Raw genomic sequence first — 5,442 nt, 5'->3', positions numbered from 1 at the left:
GAAAGATATTTCTAGAGACCATAGAGCTATGGCCCCTACAAAGATATTTATAGCATAGCTCTGCAGCCGACTGGGAGGCCTCGTTTGTGGTTAGTGAACCTAGATGGCGCCACCATACCGTAGCAAGCCGTTTTCTGCCTTTGGCACGGAGCAAGAATTTCGTTCTTCGTGGCCTTCGGTTTGTTTTTGACCGTATTTGAACCTGGCTTGTTTTTGTTCACGGAGAAAATAACCGTTTCGTAAAACACACTGCTCGCTTGACAAATACGGTCACGTCAGACACCGTTCCTTGCGTCAATCGGCAAGTATAGTCTGATGGCGAATTCCATTGGGCGAACAGGAGCAAGTGGAGCGAGCAGCCAGAGCAGCACACGGGAGTAACGGGGACATGTGCTTTCGTCCCGCGAATGAAACGCGGTGCTCCGGGAGCAGTGAAAAGAGGGGGAGGGCGAGATGTCAAGAATCATGTGACCAAACGTTTCCCGCGCTCGCTTCCCGGAGCATTTCGCGCGCTCGTGATGTCCGCACGCAGTTATTCCTCGCCAGTTTTGCCAGATACGTGCCGGCGGTTTTGTGTCTGCCTTCCGCATGGCGACGAATGAAGAAGCCGAGCGGATGTTCATGTTCATGATAAAGGGGTCACCATCCTGTCTCCCAAAAATTAGCTGCGAACGATAACAGCGTCCACCGTCTTTTCCAGATACGACTCTACCTTGGGTCGCTGCTCCGGCGGGATGAACAGGTGCTCGAACATAAACTCATGCAATGTCAAATCGTCGTCGTCGTCGCTGCTGCTGCCGTCCGATGATAAGCATGCGCTTGAATCTGTGGTGCTTTCATCATCTAAAAGTAGCAGCAATTCCTTGTTCAGACGGCCGCGCTTAGCTGCTGCCGTACCAACTGAGCGACTACCGCGGCTGCTTGATTCCGCCATTTTTCCTCCGCCACCCGGGGATAAAACCAGAAGTGACGCAAAAGAGGCCATGTGACTTTCTCGGCGTTCCCTGTTACTCCGTCGCTGGCGACGGAGCACCGAGAACTGCTCTCGGCTGCTCTCGGCGCCAAAAAAGTGCTCCTCATCGACCAATGAAACACAACGCCCCTGCTCCTGCCCGACCACTGGAAGACGCCAGAACTCGCGAGAGCACTTTGGGTGCAGTTAGAAGTGCTCCTGTTAGCTGAAATGAAAGCGCTATGACACAACCCCAAAGCCCCGGAGTCCTGTGCAGCTAAACCCAGCATAGTGCGCGCAGTACCAACAACAGTAGGCATCGGCACTTCTGTTTACGTGTGCTTTCGTAACTTCCACTGCTTGTCCCACCATTCTTACGGCCTTGAAAAGAATGTGCCCTAAATTTAAGCGCAAATGGCTCGTTGGGCAAGCTTATCAGCTCTGCCTAATTTGCGTTTGCTTTTGTCGCCCTCCCCCAATCCCAGAGCTGTCACATGTGACATCATATGTTCTGTTGCAGGAAATGAGCTAGTGGGTCGTATGGCCATTTCCTTTTTTCCTATTTATGTAGCTTATTTGAGCGAAGTTTATGTTAAAAGTGGTGTTAGAAGGATTCTAACGAGGCAAACGTTTGAATGAACCAAACTTGTGTTTTCTCTTCATGGCTCCTTTAACACCTGATGGGAGATATGTTCAATTATCCGCGGTCGTGTTCCCGCAATCCCCAAGCTTCCGGAACCGCTTACAATCTACTTATTAAAACAGGAGGGAGCATAGAAGAAAGAATACTCCATGAAAAAGAGTTGGTAAAGCGTAAAGCGGCAACGCCTGAAGGGCTGAATGAATGAATGAAACCACGTTTATTCCACATTATAATGTGCCGAGGGCACTGCGGTGGAAAGGACTACGGTGTTTTATAAGAGGGAAAGGGTTGGGCTGCCTCCGTTTTTTAACCGGACGCATTGGAGGCAGCTAAGTGGGGGCCGCTTGAATCTTGTGGCTGTCGAGGGGCCGATCACCAACCGGTGGCGCCGCCGGGTCTTGAAGAAACAGGAGGAGTGCTCGCCAGAGCTCGGTGGTTCGATCCGGAGGCTTGGGATCCGGACAGGCTCATGTCCGGAGAGAAGGAGGCCAGGGTCCCCGTTTTATGGTGGCCAGGGCACGAAGCCTAGCTGGAATGTAGAGGGGACACTCCCAACACAGGTGGTCGAGATCAGCGCGGCAGTTGCACGTGGAGCAGGTGCCAGTTACAGGCGGCGGTGTGTCACCTCTGTCGAAACGGTTCAGCAAAAAAGGAGTAAGGAGTGTGCCTGTCTGAATTCTTCGAAGCAGGACAGACTCTCGCCGTGTTAATATCTTCGAAGGGAGCGGTGGTATCAATAATGGATTGCCAACTGCTGTGAGGTAGGCCGCACGTTGTTGTTTTGTGAAATACTTGTCTACCATCAGATCTGCTAGCTCGCGTGGGCTAGCTAGGAGAGGAAAAGGAGTATCGGATGCTCTGGCTAGCGGGATGTAAAGGTGAGCGCGCGCTAATCTATGAGACCTCTCGTTGCCGGGAATACCACAATGCCCGGGGACCCAGAGGATGGTAACATCGTGACCGCGTTCACGGAGTAGGCACGCCTGGTGTCGGATCTTCTGCAGCACATGATCTGTGTAAAGAACATTAGCGCATGCTCGATGGGCAGCCTGAGAAACAGTGTACTCACGATGGTGAACGGGGTCAGTGGCAGATGAAGTTTCGAGGGCCCACTTGAAATAATCTAGAATGGCCATTAACTCTGCGCAGTGCTGTACATCGCCTCTGTTGATAAATGACGGCGTCGATTCTGGAACCCATTTGTCTGGTGGTACCACGCAGTGGCATAGCAAGTGTTGCTGGTACCATCTACCGGAAGTGCAGCGTCCGTGTATACGATGCGTTCAGTCATGGGGAGGGAGCTCGTAGCCTTAGCATACCTCTTGGCATAGGCAAGGCGCCGCACTCGCTGATTGGGGTCCATATCGGCGGAAGTGGCTTGCCATCGGTGAGTGCAGTGACTTCCCACGGCGGTGTTTTGTTGGGCAGAGTGAGCAATGTGTGGATGCCATGAGCGTGTACCGCCCAGCACTTGTCGCGCCCAGCATGAGCGTGTACCGCCCAGCACTTGTCGCGCGAAGCCTTGTCTCCTGTGTGCGGATGTGCATGTCGACGAGCTCAGAAAGGTGGTTGAGCTTGCTACAGCTCTTGAGCGCATCGAGGCGCGTGTACCTTGGAAGGCCAGTAACAATGCGTTTGCCCTCGTTAAGTAGCCAATCGAGCACGAGAATTTGCGTGCGGTTGAGCGGATGATACGGCAGTCCATACATGATACGGGAAACGAGAAAAGCTTGAGCAAACTGTCGCATTTCACGTTCGTTTACTCCACGAGCGGGGTTAGAGATTCTGCACAAAGCGTGCAGGATTTGTTTGCTGGTCCTCGTAACCCGTTGGAACCAAGTTCTCGCTTTGCGGTTCTCGTCAAGGTGCATACCGAGTATTCGGATAGTAGATTTCAGAGTTATGGGTCGATCACCGATGTAAAGTTTAGAAGACCATTTTTCTTCCTGTTTGACAGGGGTGTGTCGGCCACCATAAATGACGACGAACTCGGTTTTGTCTGGGGCGGTGTGTGAACCTGTTTCCGTCGCGTAGTCGTGAATACTGTTGAGGGCTCTTTTTAAGACGTCCTCCTGCTCACCGATGGATCCTTGATGCGTCCACACAGTGACATCGCCAGGATACACCGCGTGTTTAAGGTCCGGTACGTCCGCAAGGCGTCTTGGCAGCTGATACATAGCTATATTAAACAGGGTCGGTGATATCGCCGAGCTTTGCGGAACGCCTACCTGGTTGACTCGTACAGCACTGACATCTTGGCCAATTTCGACTTGGTAGCTTCGCCCTTCTAGAAAGCCCGCTATGAAGTTGTACATTTTACCTCTGATGCCAAGGGCACGTGCTTTGGTCATGATGGTACTGTGTGGAACGTCATCAAATGCCTTGCGTATGTCCACTCCCACAACAACTCGTGGGTGCACTGAATTAGAGTCGAGAACATCCTCTTTTACGCAGAGGAGCACATGCTGTGTTGATAGCCCAGGGCGGAATCCGTACATTGTAGGAGCCAAAAGGTCGCGATCTTCAAGGTACCACAGCAAGCGTGTTTTGACTATGCTCTCCATTACTTTACAAACACATGAAGTTAAAGAGATCGGGCGGCGATTTAACAAGGTATGTGGTTGCTTACCAGGCTTCGGAATGGGTTTGACAACAAAAACTTCCATGCGGAGGGCAGTACCCCTATTTCCCAGACACGGTTGAACTCGACGAGAAGAGCATGCTGGTACTCGTAGGGCATATTGCGTAGATGAGCAACGCACATTCTATCGGCTCCTGAGTACTACGTGCGTTAGCATGCTGCGAGGCGTGCTCCAGCTCGAGCATGGTGAAGGGACTATTAAATAGCTCGCGGTCTTCAGAACTTGCATCCTTCTTGTACGTGGTGTCTGTAGGGCGAGTCCTCTGAGGAAGAAACACTTGAGCGGCCTGTTCGGCGAGCTCCTGAGCGCTAATGCCTTCCCGGAGGGCCACACGAGCCGCGCCGTTGTAGGTCTTGCGCTGACCGAGGAGAGAGCGCAGCATGGACCATACCTTGGACGTGTTAGTCTGCCCATTGATAGATTCACAAATTCCCATCCAGCGGTCTGACGCGAGCGTACTCGTGTACTCTTCGATGGAACGCTGTATTTTGCGCAACCGTGCTTTGTGGCGCGCAGCGCGACCGGACCGCCTGTATAGAGCGAGAATCCGGAGCCTTCTATTCCATAAGGTGAGCAGATGTCTATCAGGTTCTGGATGGTCGGACGGAACCCGTAGGGGCTGACTTCTGTTCGCATGTATTACGGAGAAATATAGAAAACAATATATTGGTGCGCTTTAGTGTGCGTGCTGTCAACAAGAGATGGCGCCAGCAGTCCCAGCACTGACCCAAAATTACCTCAATGGCCGAACAATGACTGTTTCCTTTTCATACGGGTCTTGGAAATAGGACTTCACCCACAACTGTTTCCGCATTCCCGTCTTCCTATTTTCAAATGAAGTTTACTCTCACTCTCTTTCATACGGGTATTTTTAACTTAAATATTAAGCCTGCAAAGTAAGCATGCTGTTGAGGAAAAAACGTCAAATGCATGGGTAAAGTTTCCGACCCGCAGATGTAGTAGAATTCAGTTGACACTGAAAGGCTGAAGCTCTGTACATGGTGTGCCTCTGGAAGGCTACGTAAAGTATGCATAGGTGGCGCTAGCTAGCGTCCAACAACGTACAAATACCGACGTAAACATCTATCTGCTGCAAAAATAGAATGCAGGGATTCTGCGGCGAGTTGTAGAGGAACCTAGCGCAACTAATGCGGCAACTATGGAATTTATGAATCTGAAATGGGAATTTTTCGCCCCAGTACGGA

General features: G+C 51.5%; 1 pseudogene; it reads right to left on the bottom strand.

Annotated features, from left to right (window-relative positions):
- Window positions 1–1,924: 1,924 nt before the first annotated feature.
- On the bottom strand, window positions 1,925–3,343 carry LOC144145455 (uncharacterized; annotated as a pseudogene).
- Between the last annotated feature and the right edge of the window lie 2,099 nt (window positions 3,344–5,442).

Source organism: Haemaphysalis longicornis, unplaced genomic scaffold (assembly GCF_048455015.1).
Source record: "Haemaphysalis longicornis isolate Haplotype H1 unplaced genomic scaffold, Haemaphysalis longicornis Haplotype H1 scaffold_7, whole genome shotgun sequence".
NCBI classification, from domain to species: Eukaryota; Metazoa; Arthropoda; class Arachnida; order Ixodida; family Ixodidae; genus Haemaphysalis; species Haemaphysalis longicornis.
Note: the sequence above shows the minus strand (reverse complement) of the source record. Positions and strands in the feature narration are given on the sequence as shown.